The following is a 21,051-nucleotide window of genomic DNA, read 5'->3' as shown; positions in this document are numbered from 1 at the left end:
ACATGTAGTTCTATTTCAAGCAGTTTTGCACAAGTTAATAAGGGATGGAGAATGAGAGAGAAGGGTGGAATACTGAGAAAGTATCATCTACAGCTGAATGTAGTTAGGTTTTGCTTCTACTCCATATTACCACCTCTATATGAAGGAGGGTGGCAGGAAGGACACAGTGCTAGTGATGAAATGGGATTTCTTATTGGGATGTCACGAGCGAATTAGTAGTAACCACAGTTAACAAGCCAGGTGCAAATTATAGTTTGTTTGTTTGTTTGTTTGGCAGCCTGCATTCAAGCATCACACTATATTAGTTTAATGAAAATGTGGCTTTTATTGCAGTATCTGCATAAGGCCAGGAAAAAAGTTTCTAGAAATTAACAAAACAGTGAAGCATAAGTGTGACACAAATCTGTTACTCCAAGCTATATTTTTATGCAAACCATATTTATTGTCACTTTAATTGTGGCAGTAATTTGTGTTGCTCAAACTGTCAGGGGTTTCTGAGAAAAGGGTTTTACAGAAATTCAACACCTTTGTTGAATATTTATTGAATTAGCAACAGTATACTAAAAATTATAATCAGGCCACTAACCTTTCAAAAAACTCAACCCAAAAGCTGTCACATACAAGAGCGTTTATAGACAGATTTGTGAAAAAGGACTCTCTTTCCTGTCCATGTAATTCTCCTCAAACAAGTTGGCCCAGGTAGGATCCTGAAAGCTTGCCAAATCTCAGGGTTATGAACTTTTCCAGGAGCTTTGCCAGAGTCTCATGTTTCTACACTGCACTTAAGCTGTGTCTTCAAACTCTGAGGTAATGTTTAGTGTATATTTCACTTTAGTTACTATAGCCATTAACGGACTACATTTCCACAAGGCCAACACTTGGAGCATTGTTTCGGAGTTCAGCAATGGCCAAAAAGCTTGAAAAGAAATATACGCGGATGTATATTTCACTGGTGAGAAAAACAGAAGCTGGTTTAAAATTTAAGTAAATGACATCTGCTTCAGTTCTGAGGGATTTTTTTCCCTAAGTCTGCCCATGTTGATAAGAAGAATTCTCAATCGTATCAGGAAGGTAACAAAAAGAAGATGAACTGGAAACACTCTGTTTTTCTCTAACACGCACATTTATATATATTGCTCCCCTGTGAGATACTGCTAGCCAAATTACCACTAACATAAACTAGAAAAAATAGAGCTCTACTTCTGAGAGGATTAGGAATCAAGAAAACATGGAGAAGCAGATGCCTAGTGAGAGAAAATAGTGCTCCCCATCCCCAAATTGCAAACCATTTGTAAATCTGATTTCACAAAGTCCTACCCATAAAATGGAGAATGACTTCAAGGTCCACATAAGCCCATCTATCAAGAACAGCTAAAGTAGCCTGTAAAATAGGTGCCAACTCCCCTTATTACATAAAGGATAGACTTGCTTTATGCTTACAGATATCAAATGAAGAATGGGTAAGCCTTCCAACTAGACACGACCCTTGATGAAAAAAAAACTATCTTACTATATAATTGAGTAGTGTATTCCCAACAATGAACAATAAAAAGTGAGGGCTGCTAGGAAGTGTAGTCTTCGGCCATGCAGGAGGGCCCAGATTTCACCTCCTCTCAGAAGGACAAGGACTACACTTCCCAGCAGCCCTTGCAAAGGCTGTCACTATATGGGTCCCCATCTCCACAGGCACCCTGTTGGTACCTCCTCCTTTGCAAACTCTCACCATGTTCACAGACACCTGATATCCCCTTTGCAAAGCTGGGATCCAGTTTTGCAAACAACAGCTTTCTAGAACCCATTGTATTTTGTCACTCAACAGGCTTTATTGCTAGTTATCTACATGTGAGTAGGCCATAGTTATCCATACACCAAGGCCATAGCTGGCAGAGGTCTGTATGCATGCTTGTCTGTGCACAGTAAATAAAATCAAAGGGAAAGGAAAGACTTCTGAATTTAAGGTCCAGCAAGTCACTGACTGTGACCCAAGGTCCAAAACACAAACAAAAGCCTATTTTCTTTCCAGACACGCTGCAAGCTCCTCAGCAAAACGATTCACTCCAGCAGACATTTTCTCCTACACCACGGCTGTAATGCTTAACATTTGTAAATCATAGTAGTTATTTTAAATAATTCAAACTTACTCATTGCTCACCTACACTCATCGTCAGATTAAAGAACTGAAGGAATCATCCACAGAGAACACTACGTGCCTTAAAATGAAAGCGCTTACAGGGGAGTTGACTAGCCACACCTCATCATAATCAGGCTCACGTATTTGGCATCTAGCTAACACATGACAGGTTTTTTATCTTCACCAAACTTGACACTTATCCTTTGGTAACCGGAGTGTTTCATGCAACAGTTTATACTAGCAAAAATACAACACAGTTAATAGTCAATAACCAAACGTTGGGACTTCATTACTAATCAGATATGAATTCTGAACTTTCTAAAGCTGGGAGGTGGTACAAATCAGGATGAACACTGTTTGCTGAGGAAAAAAAGAGCATTTGTACTGGATCAGGCCAATAAGCCATTTCATAAAGTGGCCAACAAGATGCCCCCCAAAGACCGTACCTTCACGGTTAGGAGGCCGAAGCCTTTCCCTGTTGTAGTCACCCAGCATTGGTATTCAGATAGTTACTGCCTCTGAACATGGTCCAACAACTATAGTTGACATTTAAGCACATAATATTAAGCCAATCTGAAATAAATGCCTGTGAAGAACGATCAAGAAACTGTTTGATACAGAACTAATTAATATAGATTATTTTTCTAATTGTACAATGGTTGCCTAATCAAGTTTTATTAAATCCTTGCGACTCAGTTGCCGTCGCCTAAAATGCAAATGGATGACAACTATCCAGCAAATGTAGTGAGAAAAACTAGATTTTAATTCTGGCACCAACACATACAGACACAAAATCAGTATGATTATTTTTCTCTCTTTTTCTTGTCAATCAGTATTAAAAGCTTTCAAATGCATTAACTACCTTTCTGTGGGGAAAAACAAGTCAGTAACTACACAACAGAATACAGGTCTGACATTATACAAAAGCTAGTAGGAGAACATTTTAATCTTCCATGGCATACTGCTGCTTCAAAGAAACTTCAAAGGGAGAATCCAATGTGAAATTGCTGAGTCAGAATTCATTAATGAATGACAATGTGCCTGAAGGTTTAACAAGAACCTTGGATTCCTAATTCACTACAGATCTTGAACAGCCTATCCCTTAATTAGTTGTCATATCTTGTAACTTTCTGTTGAATCTGCTTATCTAATTTTATCCTGCTCCAATATGATGTACAGAAAGCTATCTTGCCTGAGAGGTCAGACAGCCACTCCACTGTTTTGACACCTGAACTTATGGAAGTGTAGCTCCAGATTCCAATCTCTTTTGAGAGAGAAGGGCTGCCTAAGGGAAATTATTAAGACAATATGAAATGATCTCATCAAGGGAGCAATTCTGTATATTGCTCTTCCTGGCAGAATGATTTAATTCTACCTTCGAAAGCGGACAAAGTTGTGAGGCCTGTGTCCGGTGATGAGCAGGACTGGTAACTGCAACTTTTGAAGAGCATTTACCACATAACCTGTACATACATAAATCTTCTCTGTTGTTTTCTTATACCACTTGTTTCAGTGATCTCTGTACTCTCCAATACAAAATTCACCTCACAGAAGTGACTCAAAATCCTTATCCTTGCTACCCCTAAGAATATCTTCTAACTGTGGCGAAGATTTATATTACAAAACCAAAACGGTTCCCCACATTCCATGAAGAGCCTTCTTGGCAATGACAGCCCGCTTGCATTTAAGAAAGGGCCTGTCACATCTGGGTATGACATAGCAGTATGGAGTATCTCACACTCTCTCTAAATCAATTGATTACTCTTTGAATTGGATCTTATTTTGAACCAGCCCTCTCTGTAATACCTCCCCTCAGACACATAAACACACTAATTCCTGTTGTGTGTATAAATTTGTCTCATGGATTTTCACTCTTACGATAAAATACATCTTGTTCATCCCCACAGTGCTACTGGACTCCTTTCAACAGTGAGTTACATGCAACACACTTACACTTCATGAACCAATTTCAAGAGGCACTTCTGTAACTATTTGCCCATCTTATTGTGATAATTAGGACCACCTGGAGAGGGGACAGGTACAATGATCTTATCTGCAGGGAACAAAATCTTCTTAACAAGGGGGGGGGGGTGTGCTATTGGAAGACATTTCTGAAAACTAATTATGCCTTCCGGTTAATCTGTTCTCAGAACATGTTGTTCAGCGACAAAGAACGAGAGACAATGTTGTTTGTTTCCCATTAGTCACAAAAAAAAATTCACCAGCAATAATACAAATACAGAACAACTCAGTCAAAGGGAACCAAGATCCACTGCCCTCCCTTCCTACGACTATTCATCACCAGTTGCTGATAGGACCCAAATGGGTCCCACTTATATGATTCTTGGATTCTTTCAATGTATGCTTGCCCTGCAGCCATCATTTTACAAAGATTTTTCTTCTTCCTCTGGCTCAGGCTGTCTCTACATCTACCCATGTATCTGGCCCACAAAAGCTTACACCATAAGGTATTTGTCCATCTATAAGATGGCAAACAATTCTGCTATTTCTCCTAAAACCCTTCCTTCACAAGCTTGCTTAAACACTGAGTTGCCATGCTCAGTTCTGGTTACTCTGACTAAATGGGGCTCTCCAGCGTCTCAAGTAGAAGTCTTTCACATCACCTCCAACCTGGTCCTTTCAACTGGAAGTGCCAGAGGTTGAACCTGGGACCTTTTGGACACAATGCAGAGACTCTTCCACTGAGCCACAGCCCCTTCCCACTTTGTTTTCCCTTCCATTTGGGAAAGCAAACTGCTGACATAAGCTGCATTCATACAAAATATATTGGTTCATTCAATATTATTTGGGATGTGCATGACTGGGCTGCTGCTCTATCCGGCAGTGGCACACTGCCACAAAATGGTGCCTTGGGCTTGCCCCGGGCACACTGCCTAGCCCCAGTCATTGAACTCCCCCACTCCCCCACTGCCAATCCTCCCCAACAATTTTTTTCCTCCTCCAAGTGGCGCCAGCTGGCAACACACTGGGGGTAGGAGCTTCCCTGGCCTTAACCCCGTCTCCAGTCTGTTGGTGGCAGGCTCCACTCAGAGGAGGAAAAGGTTTGTGGGGGGCAGTGACATGGGCAGCAGGGGGTTCAGGGGCAGGGAGTTTGGCAATGGGGAGGAGTTCGGCTGATGGTTGGACATGGGGAAAGGGGGCAAAATGTGCCCCGCATTTTATCCAGGCAGAAAGCACCGGGGTCATCTGTCCCCTCTAGTCCCCCATAATTCCTCAAGTGCATTTTCTGTATCCTTGAACAGCTACCTGCAGGAAAACTGCTTCCTACGAGGAAGATAGGACAAGTGGTTAGCAACCACCTGACTGAATTCGTATCACAAAAGCATTCACTGAGTTTCCAGATGTTAAGTCTATTCCCTGGTGTCATTTTAGACACGGTATTGCAGATAAAATATTCAAATCTGCTTTAACAGCAATTATTCTTGCATTGTTCGATGGCCTCTTTCAAAAGTAGAAAGGTTTTGAAAAGAGAGGCATGATTCACGTCTGCTCTTCTTTTAACCACATAAAGAGACACAGCAATCTTTACACAACCACCCATTTTTAAAAAAAGTCAGAACCACAGACTTTTGGATGAATCATTCTTCAGTTTTGGTTTGATTTTCCCTACAGAAAGTTCAAACCAGGTATAGATAAAAAGAGGCTTTCAAATACTAAACACAAAAGGTGGTGTGGTCTTTTGTCCTTGCTTTAAATTGCACTCATTTTTAGGGCTGTGAGTCCAACAGAGCCCATATGTAGCCCTAACTGTTGAAGCCAACTTGGGGCAGTTTCAAAGCTGAATGTCCAGGACTCATTTATCCAACACTAGACAGCGACTGAAATGCAGTGATTGGAGAAGAATGGTAGCATTGCACTTCAGAAGGAAAAGCAGCACTGAGCCTGGTTAGAGGGGGGGCGGGGGGGGACCCTGACAAGATGTGGTCCAGCAGACACATTCCTAAGCATGGATGGAACCTAGAGAGCAGGCAAGAACATGGCAGTTCCTGCTTCTAGGCATCACTGAACTGACTCGCCCAAGCAAACCAGGGTAGCAGCCCCTAGGAAAAGCCACTTCCTTCCCTTGTTCCTCTAGATCAGTGGTTCTCAACCTTCCTAATGCCACGACCCTTTAATACAGTTCCTCATGTTGTGGTGACCCCCCCCCCCCACTCCTAACATTTCTCCATTTTACAGATGGAGAACACTGATGCAGAGAGTCTTAGGCGACCCCTGTGAAAGGGTCGCTTGACCCCCAGAGGGGTCCCGACCCCCAGGTTGAGAACCACTGCTCTAGATGTTGCCAGATATTCCCAAGCAGCCGTCCATGCTGTCAGAGGCAGGTGGGTCAACAGTGACATAAAGAAGCAATGACTGCCTGCTCTCTGCTGTCCAGACAAAAGAGGAAGAGAAGGAGCCCCACACAGTAGACAAGCTCACTCTTTCTGGAGGGCCAAATTCACAGAAAGGGCATTCTGTGGCTGCAGTGATCCTACTCAACACTGTTTTTTACTCATCTGGCCAAGCAAACAACTGACTGCAGCCACGAAGGTTAGCTGCCTTTAAGTACAGCTGATTTGATGTACTTAGCAGACATCACCTCTGCATGGAGCCTCAGCAGATGTTACTCTTGACTCTGGCCTTGAGCAGTACATCTGCCAAAACTGGGCCACATCTGGAAGCCACGCCAGTTTAAGTACTTCTTTGCAAATGGAAACAGAATTGTAATCTATTCTCACGGCACGGTTTGTCCTGCTATTAATTGCATTGTCTTCTACTTCTGTCTTTCTATTTTCTGCATTGTTTAGGATATATCTAATCTGGTACTCTTTTTCTTCTTGCCCTGTTTTCTGAACTTTGTAAGCCTAGTCCTGTTGTGCTGTTTATTGGACATCTTATGCTGTTGGTTGATGTCTACCATCCAAATGGCTCCCTAAATTCTTATCTAAAATCCTCGAGGTATTACAGAAAATGTGCTAGTATCTTGTAAATTATATAATGTAAATGTAACCAAATAATAATTTTCTCTACTTTACAAGGTTGAAAACTCCAGTTGCAAAATATTGGAATAATTATACATCATTGTAAGGTAAGTTCTAGGTATTCGTTATAAATTTTCCATGTTACATATTTCTTCGGTATTTCTTTTAGGTTACAGGTCAATTTATTCCTATCCATAAGATGATAAATTCTTCTTAACCAATCCTCCGTTTGTGGTTATATTGAAGATTTCCAACATTTGGCTATTTCCAGCCTTGCAGTTAACAATTAAATCTCTTTATTAATTTAATATTGTTGTGCCACCTAAAAGCAATCAATATTTGTTTGCATAGTAAATTCTAGGTACTCAGCGGTTAAGAAAGCACATTCACCAATAGTGGAAACTAAGGCCCAGCTTTAAACCAATTTAGGTTTAAAGCTACATTCCAGAAACTGGTTAAAATGTAGTATATGGATTTGACAATATTATTGGCTGAATCACAGTTTTTTTGAAAACGTAGGAAGTATTTTAAAATATTAAAAACAACAAAGCAGAGAACAATCTTGAAATGGAAATTCTCATATGTGGGCATTTCCTAAATACTGGGGTTCCTAAACCAGCTCTAGAAATTATACATCTACAATTAAGCAATTGCAACGGCTGCTGAAACATACATCAATGTAAAATGCAAAACGGTCCATTGGTTACTTACCGAGAAGGGACCTTCTGCTGGACGGCGGGGGACATCTTGATGGGTGTTTTCCAACTGGATCTCAGGGAAGCAGGAACTAGAATGCTGTCACTTCCTGCAGACCGGTTGGCGCCCACCCAGATCTCCAGTAGTCGCCTGACGAAGCAGTGAAAGCTCTCCCTTTTTTAAACACAACTTGGGAGAAACATAGATTAACAGGAAGTAACAGATAAACGTGTCAACAGGACAGAAACTGAGGCGAAAGAGTGCCATTCAGAGCTCATTAGAACCTAAGTAAGTTAACATAGAACTGGTGCTGAAACCAATTAGGGACTGATGACGACCACGGGAGGGCCAAGACGTCCCCCGCCGTCCAGCAGAAGGTCCCTTCTCGGTAAGTAACCAATGGACCGTTCTACTGGAGGCGTGGGACATCTTGATGGGACCTCCTATAGCAGTGTCCCTAATAAGGGTGGGTACGTATCAGTCCCCAATGATGTGTTCCAGCACCCTTCTACCAAAGGTAGCCTCGGCAACTGCCATGGAGTGTATTTTGTAGTGCCGGACAAAGGACGAAACTAAGGACCATGTGGCCGCCCACATCTAACACTGACGCTTGACTTCTGAGGGCCGCGTTGGTGGCGGCGCTGCGTGTGGAATGGGCTGTGATTCCCTGTGGGATGGGTTGGTTGGTGACCTTATAAGCTTCAATTATGCAGGCTTTAATTATGCAGGCTGATGGCGGCTTTGGACATGGGTCCCCCCAGATTGGCGGGGGGCGATGTTGATGAACAGACTACTGGTTTTACGGATGGGCTCGGACCTTATGATGTAGGCTTTGAGCGAGCGGCGAACGTCCAGATTATGCCATTGACGTTCTTTGGGATGGGATGGATTGGGACAGAAATTGGGAACTATGATGCCCTGGTTCAGATGGAAAGTTGATCTGACCTTAGGAATGAAGGTTGGATCCGTCCTTAACACCACGCGGTCCTTGTGGAAGATGCAAAGGTCTTTGTTGACTGATAGAGCATTGAGTTCCGAGACTCTTCTAGCTGAAGTTATTGCCAGTAGGAAAAGAACCTTTATGCGCAGCCATTTCATGTGGATGGTTTGGATTGGTTCAAATGGCGATGACGTCAAGGCTGAAAGAACTAGGTGAAGACGCCAGGACGGAAACCTATGTGTAGCTGGTGGTTGAAGCTGAAGGGCTCCTTTCAGAAACCTGATGACATCCGGATGTTTGGAAATAGGAAACCCGTGGTTGTGTGGCCAGATGGAGGAGAGTGCTGCTACCTGCCGTTTCAGTGTGGCGCTGCGAAGGCCCATCTCCAAGCCTTCTTGCAGAAAGAGGAGAACCTGGGGAAGTTCCGGAGCCTCTGGGTTGACTGAATGTTTGGTGCACCATCTCACAAAGGCTTTCCATGAACAGTTGTAGATGTTATTGGTTGAGGTTCTGCGGGACGCTAAGATGGTGGATGTCACTTGTGCCGAATAACCCTTGTCTCTCAGGAGTCTCCGTTCAACAACCATGCAGTCAGTCGGAACCATGCTGGATCCGGGTGAAGGACTGGGCCCTGAGACAACATGTCGCGTGGTGTTGGGAGGGTCAACGATGGAGAGGATGCCAGTTCTATGATTGCGGACACCAGGGTCTCCGAGGCCAAAAGGGAGCAACCAGTATCACTCGAGCCTTCTCCTGGATTATTTTGCAAAGCACCTTGGGAATGATCGGAGTGGGAGGGAAGGCATATAGGAGGGCGTTGGGCCACGGGGCTGTCAGTGCGTCCACCTCGAGGGCTTCCGGGTGGTGAAAGCGCGACATGAAGGTTGGAAGTTGACGGTTGTGGATCGAAGCAAACAGGTCCACTTCTGGAACTCCTAGTGTTTGGGTTATGTACTGGAAAAGGGCTGGTTTGAGTTGCCATTCGGCTTCCATGACTGTTTGACGGCTCAGCCAGTCCGCTGTGATGTTGAGTTGGCCCTGTATATGTTCTGCCGAAATCGAGTGTAGGTGCAGTTCCGCCCAGTTCAGGATTCGCATCGCTTCTTGGTGCAGACGGGATGAGCGAGAGCCGCCCTGATTGTTGATGTATGCTTTGGCAGACGTGTTGTCTGTCCTGATCAGAACGTGTTTCCCTTGAATCATGGGGAGGAAGTGTTGTAGGGCTAGGAAAATGGCCCTGGTCTCTAGTATGTTGATGGGGAGCCATGCTTGTTCCGCAGTCCACTGGCCCTGTACAAATTGACCCTTCACTGTGGCTCCCCCCCCCCCCACGTAGGCTGGCATCTGTGAAGATTTCCAGGCGATTGAGGTGCAGGTATACTTTTCCTCCTTCTAGGTTCCTTCGGAGCATCCACCATCTGAGTTGATTTTTTAATTGAACTGGCAGGATGAGGATTCGGTCCTTTTTTGCCATGATCTGATGTTGAAAGGGCTTGAGAAACGATTGAAGTGGACGTGCATGGAGCCTTCCCCACTGGACCATGTCGAAAACCGACACCATCAGCCCCAAGAGGCTTGCCAGCTGTAGCAGTGGAGGTTCCTTGGTTGATATGTTGAGGTTTGTTGAGGTTTGAATTTTGTAGATCTCGGCCGGAGGGACGAACAGTGCATTCTGTGAGGTGTCTATGATGGCCCCCAGGTGTTCCAATCGTTGGGATGGAGTTGTGTGACTTTTGGCCAGATTTACTAGAAATCCGTGTTGTTGGAGGGTTTCCTGAGTTTTGGATACATCCCGGATTGCTTGCTGGTGGGATTTGGATCTGATTAGGATGTCGTCCAAGTATGGGTGTGTGTGAATGGATTGTTGCCTGAGCAGGGTGATGGGTGCCAAGAGAACCTTGGAGAACACTCTGGGGGCTGTGGCGAGTCCAAAGGGCAAGGCTCTGAACTGATACTGGTCCCGACCTACTGCGAAGCGAAGAAATCTTCGATGGGTTGGATTGATGGGCACGTGTAGGTACACCTCCGTCAGATCCTGGGAGGTGAGAAAATCCCCTGGGCGCAAGTTTTCTGTTATTGATCTTAGGGTTTACCGATGTAGTTTTATGTGCTGATTGACGAAACGCAGGTTTAGTATGGCACGCCAGTCTCCGTTCTTTTTGGGAACGGTAAAGAAGTGTGAAAATATGCCCAAGGATCTTTCTTGCTTGGGAACTGGCTCTATGGCCTTGATGTTGAGAAGATGCTGAATGGCAAGCTGCGTTCTCCTGGCCTTGACTAGGTTGGAATTGACCGGGATGCTCGAAATCGTGGAGGGTGAATTTTGGCAAATTCTATGACGTATTCTGTTTGGATAATTTCCAGAGTCCAACGATCCACGTGCTCGCCCATCCACTGTTGTTGGAACAGGTGAAGACGGCCTCCTACTGGTGGAGGATAGTCAGGATTTGGTGGAGCGGTCCGCTCCAAAGGATTTGCCTTGTTTGGAGTGGGGGCGAAAGGACTGGTTGAAGCTGTTGTTGGAGCTGTTGTTGTTGTTTCGTCTGCGAAACCCCTGTTGGGGTTGCCATCTACGCCCCTCTTTCGGGAATCTCTGTAGCGTTCTGTGGGAACGAAAGGTGGAGCCATGCTTGGAGGTGTTGTGGTCTGCCCTATAGAATTTGGGCATGGCCTTCTTGTGGTCCCGTGTTTCTACTAGGATGCGTTCTAATTCCTGGCCAAAGAGGGAGGTGCCTTGGAAGGAGAAACCGGAGATGAGTTGTTTTGAATGAAAATCTGCTTGCCACGAACGCAGCCAGGCAAGGCGTCTGGGGACCGATGCCATTGCTAAGGAACGAGAGGTGGTCAAGAAGGCATCGAAGTTAGAGTCGGCTAGGAAGGAGATGGTGAGAAGCCTCTCCACTCCTTCCCTGATCCCCTGCTGTGCAGGCGGGATTAGTTCGAGAAGTCTGCGACTCCAGACGATACCGGCTCTGGCCATGGTGGCTGAAGAAGCTAGGATTTTGGTGGCTGTGGCTAGATTCTCATGCAGCCTTTTGAGGACAATGTTGGCCCTTTTGTCTAATGGATCTTTAATGGAGGCGTCACCATCCTGGGAGACTAGCCCTCCTGACTGTAGGGTGGCAACCGGGGCGCCCACAGGGGGCACCTGGAGAAGGCATTGCAGGTGTGGTGGTGTGGCATAAAGTTTCTTAAAGCTGGCGGGGAAGCCTTTACTGGATGAAGGATTGAACCACTCTTTTTTCAAAATATTCCGGTAGAGGAAGGAAATTTTTGACTTGTTCATCATCAGGAAGAATTTCGCTTTTGCCTTTGGGGCAACCCTTGATGGGTTTCTGGGAGGAGGATGAAGGGGCAGCCGAGTCTACCGCGTCCTCTGCATCTTTCAAATCCAATGCGGCGATGGCTTTGGTAATGAGGAGGGAGGCGTCCTCTACCTTGAAAAATCTGTGGGTTTGGTCAGTGGGCTCAGTGGGAATTTCCTCGGATTTGGAGAAATGGTCGGAAGCCACACATTCGCCCTCGCTATTCCCTTCTTCCCCAAGAAAAATGGTGGGAACAGAGGAGGGCCCAGCTCTAATCCCTCTCGATCTGGTGGGTGAAGGGGAAGAAGAGGAATGTGAAGATGATCTGGCCCTTCTGTGATGAGCCCTGTGATAGGCTCTGATCTCCTCCCTCATGCTCTTTTTAAACATCTCTACTAGCTGTTCTGGGGAGGCTTGCTGCCAACTACCCTGTAGGGGCTGGGTGGGGACTAAGCTAGAGCCAGGGGCCAGGTCTACCCCACTAACGTCGCGATCTTGCCTGGTCAGTTGGCTTGATCCGATGCTAGGGGGCGCTGTGCGCAATGGAGGTTCGCCCTCCGCGGCCCTCTCCGGGACGCTGGCGATCTCCTCCTCCTCCTCGACGTCGGGCTGCTGCGGCGGGCTAAACGGCCTCCCGCCTGCCCCAGGGTCCTCATCTGCCTGGTTCTGGTCGTCCCCCGCAGTCCGGGGATGATCCGCACTCGATCCGTCCCTGTAAGGGACGGAGGTGCCAGCAGCCTTCTTCTTCTTCGCGGCTGGAGCCGCTGGGACCCCCCCCCCTCGCGCGCCTTTTTTCTGCCGCCTCCCGCCGTTTTCGCGGACACCTTGCCTACCAGCTTGGTCATCTGCGCTTCCTGCCGACTCGTCGACGTTTTGGCGGAGGATCTCATCCTCTCTACAGAGGAGCGAGAAAAGGTCTCCTTAGGAGGAGAGAAGTGGCGGCACTCCATTTGCCCGATGGGGCGGAGGGGGGGGAGGAGGTTGGGTAGATAGAGGAGGAGAAGGAGGGTATCCCGGTTTACACCAAGGTAAGACCTCCTGAAGAAGTTGCCTGAAGAAGTTGAGAAGAAAAGAGAAGGAAAAAATAGTAGAATCAGGAAAGTAAGGGAGCTCTGACGAATTGCTGCTTTCCCTGATGAAGCAGGAACGTTACTGGAGATCTGGGTGGGCGCCAACCGGTCTGCAGGAAGTGACAGAATTCTAGTTCCCTGAGATCCAGTTGGAAAACACCCATCAAGATGTCCCACGCCTCCAGTAGAACAACCTCTAGTGTCAAGAGTTTCACTATGAATTGGGGAAAAAGAAATCCACAAAGGAATGCTTGCAGCTCTTACTGACTGCACCAGATAGACATTCACCCACACACATTTTAATTCAATGCCCAGTCAAGTGGAAATACCAAGCTTCTCCAAAAACGGGTTATTTGCTTTGTCATGGTGCAAACTATTTTGGTTTTTAATTAAGCTACTCTGGTATCACGTGGTCGCACTACTCATAAGCAAACGCTAGGCAGAAGAAATCAATCATTTCAGCCTACAGCTGGGGAGGAATCCTAGAAAGAGAATGTATTTCTAATAAATCAGTCACAAAAGTTACTGCTCATCTTCATGCCTGTGCCAAGAAGAAACTGACCCAAAGAAAGAGGACAGGGAAGCAGCAGAGGGCCTGCTCGGAACCCCAAGACTATTATCTGCCCTTTCCTAACAAGCTGCCATTTTGGTTTGGGTTTTTCCCCTCCCCAATCCCATACTGATGTCAGGATTAGCTTCTCTCACCCACGTCTCCTCACCTTAAGAAACCAGATTTAATACCCGCATTTATGTACTGATCTTTTCCACAAGGAGAAGCCCAAACCGGTTTTAACTCTGTATGTTCTCTCCCATTGTATCCTTACGACCACTGGTCCAAGATCTTTCTACAAGCTTTCACGGCAGAGTGGGCATTCAAACTTTAAACGCCCGGCTCCTACTCTGGCATTCTAACTACTGCAAAAGACTGTGGGCCCAAGGAATAAAAGTGCAACTAACTCCACCATGCAAAATGGAATAGAATTGGCGGTCTCAAATGGAAGTTTTCTTTGCCAGTATCGGATTACCAAGTCATTAATCAAGACCACTCAGTGAATAATGAGGGCACCTTAAGTCACAAAAGGAACCTGTCACATTAGCATTGGCCAAGGAAAGAAACCTCCCTACCTCAGAATTTTTCACTGAAAGTTTTTTTTCTGCTTGGGATGATCCAATTTAGACTACTTAAATTGCCTGCCAAAAGCTCTGCTCTTTGGACCCAGACTGCCCACTCCCCCTGCTAGGATGCCTCCACCTCACACACTGTTTGATAGATTTCCCAGGATCCCCAACAACCTAGTCCTTCCTTTCATCCAGCCAGATGGCATACCTAGTTATCCACCTTATCTCCTCCCCCATTTCCAATCTATCTGGGGGGACGGAGTCTCCTGGTTGCACTATAACTGGGGCCCAAATAAGCTCACAGACGTGCACTTCTGCTAGGTTCACCCATATCTAGCTATAAAAGTTTCTGTTGAAAAATATTATGTCTATCTAGGGTTTTCCAGGTTGTATGGCCATGGCATCTTGAAGATGTTAGCCACAGATGCAGGCGAAATGTCAGGAGAAAATACTACTGGAACAAGGCCATACAACCTGGAAGGACCACAACATCCTAGTGATTCTGGCCATGAAAGTGTTCGACAACACATTATGTCTATCTGCTTCTCTATTCCATTGTGGACAATTGTAAGACATGTTCCCTGCCTCTGCCCTTTTGCCAAGATGGATTCCCCTTGCTATCCTGGTGCTTTGATTTCCCCTCAGGCCTTTACCCTTCTCCCTCTCTCCTTGACTTCCCACATTCCCTCCAAGTGGAGCAGCTTGTATAACATTTGGATGCCTGGAGTGAATGTATCTTTATCTGGGTTTCTAATACTCAGTATTATTATCAGACGTTTGATATCTTGACTGCTTGAGTTTATTAATTCCACAGACCAGAATCTTGCATAAATCTCCTCTATCAACATCATATTTCGATCTTCACGTTATCTGGATTCTCTGTTTCTTTCAAGCTTACAAAGGCCCCTCACTACTTTGTCATAGACACCTTATTTGCAATGTGAGGTTCATTGGTTCTGTTTTAAGTTATAAGCACCTTTAGTTTAAGAAGCAGTCGAAGGAAAGATTTCTTCCTTCCATTCAAGCTAGTTCATCATATATTTGAGCTTAAACTGGAAAGTGGGCCCCATTCACACTGACTTCACACCTAGACAAGCCCATGTTGCCACTTAGGTACTGAAGTAAACAGAATATTTGAATATGAGGGGAAACGTTCATATCTTAATACATGCTGAAGATCCCAGATTTAATCCCAGATACCTTCGACATTCTTTAATTTACATAGCAGATTATGGGAAAGACCTTTTTTCCCTGTGAAACCCTTGCTTCAATAACCACTTTCAGACACTGTGCAATATTAAATCCAGAAAGCCAATGGCCTGACAATGTGGAACCATTCAAAAATTCTAGGTTCAAATCTTGACTCAGCGGTAAAGCTCTCTGGGTGACATTCTCTCAGCACAATACTCCTGACGGTTATTTTTGTATAACCATGCATGCACTAAGAGCTGTTTGGCAGAAAAGTAAAAAACGAAAAATGATGATCAGTGATGACATTTATTAACACCAGTAATGAGAGAACAAAGCCCATCCCTGCTGCTGGACTCCCTGACGGCCGTCCAAAGTGACCGCTTTTTCTTCTTGTGCCACGCGTCATGTTCTCAGACAAACGGCAGTTTCCCTCTTTTGCAATGGTTATTGATGTACAGAAGAATTCAAATGAACCATCAGCTACAGCAGGGGTAGGGAACCTGCGGCTCTCCAGATGTTCAGGAACTACAATTCCCATCAGCCCCTACCAGCATGGCCAATTGGCCATGCTGACAGAGGCTGATGGGAATTGTAGTTCCTGAACATCTGGAGAGCCGCAGGTTCCCTACCCCTGAGCTACAGGGACCAAACCTTTTAGACATGGATAAATGTATCTTTGGTGTTCCTGGATTTCCCCCTCTCTTGCCACATTTTTTCCGGCAGGGCCAACAGCCATTTCATCCGCACAGTTACCACAGAGCTGTGTCAGGCGCCTGACGCAACGCAGTAAGAGGAACATGAGAGGACAAGGGAGCACTATGGCTGCCAAAGAACTGGTTCTCGTGTGCCAGTACAGCTCTTCCACACAGTCATAAACATCCTAGGAAAGAGGAAGGGGACACATATTTTAAAGTGCTCAGATCAGAATCTCTCTCCACATAAAAAAGGAAGGCTGGTGGCCGGATGGACAATGCAATGGCAGGCAAGCACAGACAACTCTGTCGCAGTGAGCGGGCAAACTCATTCTTCCAAAGGTATGAACCAGTCTGTAAAAACAAACCAGCCAATTTAGGCTTGTTAATCTCTCATTGAATTGAAAAGTTAATCCCTCATTGATTGAAAAGTGATCCATACCACCAAGAAATAAATAACTGGAAGTAGTTTTTTGTTTGGAAAGGATGGGCGGGGGGCGGTCATCCCACATTAAACTCTTCCCTTCAACGGTTTCTTTTTAAACAGTCCTTACCTGATGTTGTGTTTTTTTTCCACCTAAGAATAAGAGCTAGTTGCTAATCCCTTCTGCTGGCACACACTGTCCAGAGAAGGCATTAGAAAATCTCTTTGAGCCACAAGGAGACGAAGCTGTGGGAAGTGCAGATGGCTTGATGAAAGAAAAACTACAAAAGCAACCGTCCCAGCCTCCCCAAGAGCCGTCTGCTGCCCGGCTGCGCTCTTGAAGTTGGCCAGCCTTTATCCTTGCTCTCCTACAGAATTGAGAAGGCGTTCTGATGTTGTACAGATTGCTTACAGGAGAGGCCACACGCGCCAACCGTTTAACAAAAAATGACAGACAAGCTAATTCTTTCTATCTCGACCAAGAGCTTTGCTTTTTACAGAGGACTGTCTTCTCTTTCAGCTGCACAAACACACTCTTGCAAGAGAGACAAAAAGAAAAACCTGAAGAGTTTTTCCCCCAAATTATACCTACAGTCTAAGACCAGTGTAAAGCTTTTAGTTGATCATTCCTAGCATTTAGTGCAGAGGGCTCCAATGTCATTGAGACAAAGAGGACTTGGAATTTGGAAATAGGGAGGGGCACACACATGGACACTCTCACACATTTCCTAGGGATAACCTCCTCAAAAACATCAAGTAGAACTTTGAAACGACCAAGCTGGCCTGATACATTATTGGCAATGGCATCCACTCAGTTACTAATTTTATGAAACCATGAATGTTTAGAATTCAAAGGTTTCTGCAGAAAAACAACTATGGAAAATTGTTCATCTAACATTCTGGACGTTTCCTGCAAAGGTCCTGTGTATTGTTGAAGGTCCTGTTTCCTGGGATGTTCTGAAACACGCCCTGCTTCTGTGAAGTGAAGGAAAGACAGGATTTGTTCTTTGCTTTTGGAAAGATGGAAGGTGCACCATGAAAAATAAAACCCTCATGTAACCATTCATTCTTCTTGAAATCAGAACAGTTTGCAAGACGATACCAACATATTGTCCCGAAGAAATACAAATCGCTACACGTTGCACTCCAGAGAGACAAATTACCTCAGAGGCAGAAAAAGAGTGGGCCTCTACTTCAAAGATTTCCAAAATATACCATTTTGCCTCAGCTGCATGTATCAGGAGTTAATATAAGGAGACACTGAATTCATATTGGTTGCTGGGTCAAATATCCCTCATTCAGCTTGGTTGGGTCTGCCCTTCAGGTACTATCTTGATTCCCCAGAATCCATGACCCTTACTCATTTCTGTAATGATTTTAACTTTGGAAGGCTCAATGCCACAGAATTAATCAAGCATTAACGTAACTGCATTCTCTCAGCAAACTCTGCATGCTTTTAATCTTTCCATGGCAATACCCATGTTAACATTTAAAAAGATAATTACCACAATCCAGCCTCATAACCAGATGTGCTCAGCCCTGACTGTATACTCATAAGATGCAACATATGTCACTTGAAACCCTGAGTTTCAACTTAAGCAAGATCACAAATAGCCAAAGTAATCACTCAGTAGTTGAGTGGTTAGCGTGCCAAATGGGAGCCAGGAGATCCAGAATCAAATCCCTTCTCTCAGTGAAGTTCACTGGTTGTCTTTGGACCAATTTTGGTAGACCTGAGAAGATGACTCACCCATGTACTGACTCGCCTTGTGGGGAGGGAGAGCAGACATGAACTAGCTCACTGGCTCCACCCCACGCCCACATAATCATCTGCACAGTGTGAACACACTGTTTACACATGATCTCCCTCCGCCATGACCAATGATACTGCTTCCTTAATGCTGCTGATCATGGAGGTGTACGTGGGCACTTCTTCCACGTGTTAACACCATGGAGATGACTTAGATCATGTATAGGAGGGCCAGGGCCAGTAGCCCATCTGCCCAGGGCTAGCCTCTCAGCCTAAGCTGTCTTGCAGGGTTACTGTATGGACAAAAATATATATACTACCCTGAGCTTCTTGGACAAAAAATAGATGAATGCATAGATGTGATAACTAAAATTAGAAAGGAACATCACCATCCTAGATCAGGTCTGACTACAGCAGAGGAAAGCAAAGTGCCAAGTACTCAGGGAGTAAACAGGCCAAGTTAAATAATAGCCCAGGCTTTATAATGTTTAAATATTTAAAACTGTGGATAAACTCACAGCAAACCTTTGTACTGGTGCTAAGGCAATTTCAGAGATGTTTTGATGCAGAACAGCTATTTGAAAAATTGCCACGTCGAGCTACTTGTATTATTTTTAGCTCTCACTAACAGCAGTAGGCACTTAAAGAAGATCATACAAGCATACACAAGCAACCGCTTTCTCCCATCTGCAAAAATGTAACAGGTTCATTAGTGTGCACACATTACAGAAATGCAAAAGCAACAGACCATAAGCACAAATTCATCATGGGCCAAGGCCACTAATTTATTTAGTACATGCAGCTAACTGCACATTAAATCAGTGTTATCATTTTAGCCCACGTAAAAGACCAAAAAGGGTGACAAAAACAAAAGTTCCTACAAAGAGCAGAAGAAATTGAATACTTGCTGGCTGTCAACCTGAGGCCTGCAAGTTGCCATTGGTCTGCTCATCTGGAAGAAACTGGATTCCTCCCCACCCCGCCATAGGTGAGCACCCAGATAACTGGCTACTTATGCAATATGCACTGCCCGTCTCTCCTGAAAAACTCAGCCAAGTATCCTGACATCTGCTAGTTGACCATAGACTGCCATATCAAGCTGAACCTAGATCTCTTCTGCCTTAAGGATGACTAGCCCTTGAACAGGGAACCTAAGCAAACAGCCTAACCATATTCTGAGGTTCCGCTGGACAATAAACACAATCTAGTTCGGTGGACAGCCCTGAACCTTACCAAAGGTTGCCTCTATATTACATCCAAGTAGCACAATATTACCTACTATTATTAGCACTCTGTTCTCTAGGGAACAGAAAGGGCTCTCTAGGGAACAGAAAGGTCTATTACTACCTCTGGTACCTGTAGTCTTACAGCAACTGAGGCAGCATGTCGTTTCGGCCAGTGAGAGAAGCAGGGAGCAACTCTGCCGTACTGTTTCCCTCCCAGCCCTTTTATTGACAGTTACAGGTGGAACATCAAACAGGGCATGCAGGTGGGGGGAACGCAATACAATGGAGAGAGCAAAGAGCACGGGGGTTAGAGTAGAGAATTAAGTATTTGCACGTACACATATTGGGGCCAGAGAGTCTGCAATGTCAGCAGTTTTCTTCGAAACCACCTTTGGGAAGGAAAGGTCAGCTGCACGTGAGAGGCCTTTTTCCAAGCAGTCTATTGCTGTACTCTGTATGCCTCCGGATGTTGTGGCTCTCTTTTCCAAGCAATGTGCTGCCGTACTCGAGAGCCTCCCGGGCGCTGTGAGACCCCTTTCCAAGCAGAATGGCTGCCGTACTCGGGAGCCTCCCAGGCGCTGTGCCCCCCAACAGGTACCTGTTATTTTTACCTGGAGAGCGTGATATTGAACATACTAGGTATTAGAAAATGGATCATACAGCCTTTCATCTGGTCTGATCAAAGCAGCTCACAAGGTAAAAACAGTGCAGCAATAAAATCATAAAATGATCAATATTAAAACCAGAAACCAAACAAGGAAAGGGACACAAAAGCAACAATATTTATAAAAACAGTCTAGAAGCAAGCCACATAGACAACCAAAAAGAAGGGCATCGGTTAAAGAAATGTATAAGAAGTTTTCTGATACAAGAAAATTGATGTCAGGTGAGCCTGAAGTGGGGGAACATTGCAAAGATGAGGTGCTACCACTAAAAGTGACCTGCCCCTGGTGTTCTCCTGCCTCACCCCTGATGGCAGGTGAACAGAGAGCAGGGCTTTTGGAAGATAATTTTGACTGGCAGGTTGTGATAGATGGACAAAGTTCTTGACCCTTTTTGAAAAACACCAATCCCTTCTAATTCTGTTTGGTGAGTGAGTAGAGCAATTAGCAGACAATCAGGATGTCTGGGAGGGATGTAGGAGAGAGAGAAAAAAAGTTATTACACTTTCAGCTTAGATCGGACAGAGTCTGAACTTTCAAGGAAAGACTAAATGGAGGGATCCTGCCTCAAAGTCTGACTTGAGTGTAAGCAGGCCAAACCAGTGAATGTTTAGAGATAAGGTCTGTATCTCCAAAACCTGCATCAAGGGACTGCGGAAGTCTCACAACCTGTCTTTTGGGATATAAGTAGGCTAGCTTGAAGACAGGACCACATCTATCTCAAAACCCCAATTTCAGAAGGAAAGATTTGTGGGTTTTTTCACATTGACACCCCTGAAGTTGAGGGAAGACCAATACTCACCTCAAGAATATGAACTTTGCTGCCAACTGTCCTTTAAACTTCTATATTACCAGCTGTAACC

The 21,051-nt window shown here is 45.0% G+C and overlaps 1 protein-coding gene across 1 annotated transcript in view; it reads right to left on the bottom strand.

Moving 5' to 3' along the window:
• TSPAN5 (tetraspanin 5) overlaps positions 1–21,051 on the bottom strand; it is an 83,070-nt gene that overhangs the window by 13,403 nt on the left and 48,616 nt on the right. The gene's annotated exons all lie outside the window — the stretch shown is intronic.

Source organism: Sphaerodactylus townsendi, linkage group LG10, assembly GCF_021028975.2.
Source record: "Sphaerodactylus townsendi isolate TG3544 linkage group LG10, MPM_Stown_v2.3, whole genome shotgun sequence".
Classification (NCBI taxonomy): domain Eukaryota; kingdom Metazoa; phylum Chordata; class Lepidosauria; order Squamata; family Sphaerodactylidae; genus Sphaerodactylus; species Sphaerodactylus townsendi.
This window is presented reverse-complemented; position numbering and strand designations above follow the sequence as displayed.